Source organism: Dermacentor variabilis, unplaced genomic scaffold (genome assembly GCF_050947875.1).
Source record: "Dermacentor variabilis isolate Ectoservices unplaced genomic scaffold, ASM5094787v1 scaffold_13, whole genome shotgun sequence".
In the NCBI taxonomy this organism is placed as follows: domain Eukaryota; kingdom Metazoa; phylum Arthropoda; class Arachnida; order Ixodida; family Ixodidae; genus Dermacentor; species Dermacentor variabilis.
In genome coordinates, this window is record NW_027460291.1 from 11,889,812 (window position 1) to 11,893,511 (window position 3,700).

A 3,700-nucleotide genomic window follows, 5' to 3' on the forward strand; every position below is an offset into this window, starting at 1 on the left:
TCTGAAGCGCCACGGGTGGATTAGAGCCGCTCAATGATTTCGTGCTTTGTGATGATTGTGCGCTGAAAGGTTTCAGGTACCGCTCAGAGTGTTTCAGTGAAGGCAGCAATGCGGCAGAGTAAACGAAGCTTTTATCTTTCTGGCCGTTGGCCTGAAACGCCACGGGTGGTTTGGAGCAGCTCAATGATTTCGTGCAGTGTGGTGATTGTGCGCTTAAGGGTTTCAGGTACCGCTCAGACTGTTTCAGTGAAGGCAGCAATGTGGCAGAATAAAGGAAGCTTTTATCGTTCTGGTCGTCGGCCTGAAACGCCACGGGTGATTTGGAGCAGCTCAGTGATTTGGTGCCTTGTGATGATTCTCCGCAGATGGGTCACAGGTGCCGCTCATACTGTTTCACTGGAGGCAGCGATGGGGCAGAGTAGACGAAGCTTTTATCTTGCCGGTCGGCGGTCTGAAGCGGCACGGGTGCTTTAGAGCAGCCCAATGCTTTGGTGGGGGGAGATGATTCTGCGCAGATGGGTCCCAGGTACCGCTCAGACTGTTTCAGTGAAGGCAGCGATGCGACAGAGTAGGCGAAGCTGTAAAAAGCAGAGTGGCAATTTAGCGTGGTTGCTTCAAGCCGCCGCTGACGCCAATTGTGGGATCAAATCAAAATCAAATCAAATGTTTTATTTCCAACAAACTTGTTGGGGGTTCTCTAGGCGAAAAGCTGCGACATACAGCTTGAATGTGCCTGAAGGCCCTCACATGGCAGCAGTACAAATGCAATATACAATGCAATGGGTTACATTTACAATAATTACAAAGATCACATTTCAAAAATTTCTTTACAGAAATATGCCCTAAGCTGTTTTCGAGTCAAGGTATTTGTCATAACAATTTCTTTCCCAAATTTATTAAACAGTGAAGGTAGCGTGTGTCTTAGCGACTGCATGAGGTCATTTGTACGCCTGTACGGTACTAACCACCTGTCTTTGCTGCGGGTACGCGCATCACTTTTGTCATATTCAAGTCGTGACGTATTTTTTAAAAATATTTGAAACTTTTCGGAGCCGAAGCAGAAAGAATGCAGTAGCCTGTATTCGTAAATGTTAGTTACTTGTATTATGTTATAACTTTCAAAAAGTTGCGCAGTAGAATGGAAATAAGGTACATTCGCTACATGTCGAAGTGCTCGTTTTTGAAGTTGAAGAAGTGCATGAAGATTACGTTTCGTGGTGGTAGCCCATACAAGCGCACAATAATTCAGATGTGATTGAAACAAGGCATAATATATGTACAACTTTACTTTCTCTGGGAAAAAATGACGGCAACGGGACAATGCACCTGCGGCAGATGACAATGATTTCATAATTTGTTCAATGTGATATGTCCAGTTCATATCTTCTGACAGCGTCACGCCCAATACTTTGTATTTGGTTACAATCTCAATGGGCGCGCCATCGAACAATAATTCTTCATTTAAATAAGACTGCCTGCCTCTTGCCTTGAACAATATGGCCTTTGATTTGGAGCTATTAATTGTTAGAGCGTTATCACGAGACCAACTCGACAATTTAGAAAGGATACTGCGCGATCTTTGTAACAGATCATCAAGATCATTGTCAGAGACAAACAGGCTCGTATCGTCAGCGTATAGTACAATACATGTGTCACTTACTATTTCAGCAATATCGTTAACATAGATATTAAACAAAATCGGGCCTAAAACGCTACCCTGGGGCACACCTGATTTAATTTCCCTATATGAAGAGCAGTATTTTTCGATAGCAACGCACTGCGTCCGCCCAGACAGATAAGATTGAAAAAGCTGGTTTGCCACGCCACGGATACCATATCCTTCTAGTTTACTTATTAAAATTTGATGACTTAAACGATCAAATGCCTTGCTATAATCAATAAATATACCCAGCGTTAGTTTTCCTGCATCAATATTATTAATTATTAGTTCTTTTTGGCGTAACAAAGCTGTTTCGGTTGACCTGCCCGAGCGGAATCCGTGTTGACATTCAGAAAGAATGTCATTCTTCGCAAAGAAATTGTTAATGCGTGCAGAAATCAGTTTTCCTAAACCCTTAGAAAAAGCGGATAAAATGGAAATAGGCCTATAATTCCCCAGGTCATTTCGGTTCCCACCTTTGAAAATAACTGACACCCTTGCTTTCTTCATATTTGTTGGAAAATGTCCCGATTCCATAACAAGGTTAAACACAAATGCGAGATGAACTGCGATGACATCGATTACAAATTTTATAGGCCTGATTTGAATACCGTCTGCATCAACAGCATTGCTGTTTTTTAAGCCCAAAAATATACGACAAATTTCGGCATCGTCAGTCGGCTCGAGAAAAATGCTGTGCGTACATCTCTTAACAGTAGTACCACTGACCGTGTTATTTGATGATGTCGTCATGTTCACAAAGTGTTCATTGAAACGTTCGGTTAAGAGGATGCCCGACACCTTTTCATTATTCACGGTTATCTCACGTAAACTGCGATTCACATTCCCCTGTCTGATTGCATCATTGATAATTGTCCAAGTCTTTTCTGGATTTTTTCTCTGCACGGCTGCAAAAAGGCTCTCGTAATAGAGTGCCTTAGCTTTTCGCAGTTCTTTATTTAGTGTATTCCTTAACTTCCTAAATGCAACGAGATCACTTTGCTGACGCGTACGCAGAAATTTATTGAACATCCTATTTTTTTTGTTAATCATTCTAACATGCTGTGGTTGCACCCACGGCTTTCTAATGCGTTTTTTTTACCTTTCCTGTTTTAAGCGGGAAAGACAAATTGTATAGGCGACTGAAAATGGACAGAAATTCATCGTACGCTTGACTAGCATCTTTATTGTTATAGAGAGAAGACCAGTCTGTGCGCAAAGCAAGTGCGCGAAAGTGTTCCATATTTTCGCCTGACAGGCATCTGTAGCTGAACGTGGTATCAGGTAAAGTTCTTTCGTGAATATAAAATGAGCATATTATGAATATCGGACAATGATCACTGATATCATAGCTGATAGTCCCGGCTGTGTAAATCTCTGCACCAGCGTTAACAATGAAATTGTCGAGACCTGATTGACAAGATGGTGTCACGCGAGTAGGTGTCGTAATAACGCTGCAGAAACCGGAAGAATTGATTACATTAGTCACTGCACGAGTTGGAGCGCTTTCATCAAGCACGTTAATGTTGAAGTCACCACCAAGAAGCACTTTGTAATTGTGAAAAGTAGCATGCTCTAATAGCTTTTCAGTAAATCCTAAGAAGTTAGATATATTACCAGTAGGGGGTCGGTACATCCCAACAAACAGGTTATTGTCAGATTTAACGCTTAGCACTTCGTAATGTGGCGTGACGCAGGTGAATTCCTCAAGCACATCACACTGTATGCCGCGCTTGACATGCAATGCTACACCGCCCCCACGTTTATCGGTGCGATTAATAAAGAAATGTCTGTAACCATCTATGATCAGCATTTCACTGTGTTCCTGATACCACGTTTCAGAGAACATGATAATGTCAAATGGAAAAGTAAACTCGGCTAGAAACATAGTTAGTATGTCGTGCTTATAGGCAAGTGAACGCGCATTCACGTGAAGCGCGGAAATGTTTTTTGCGTGTGCGGGCAGAGCAATTTCGCTTGGAAAGCTATACTCACGATACATCATGTAGTCAAAAGAGAGCAAAGTTGAAATTCTTTAGA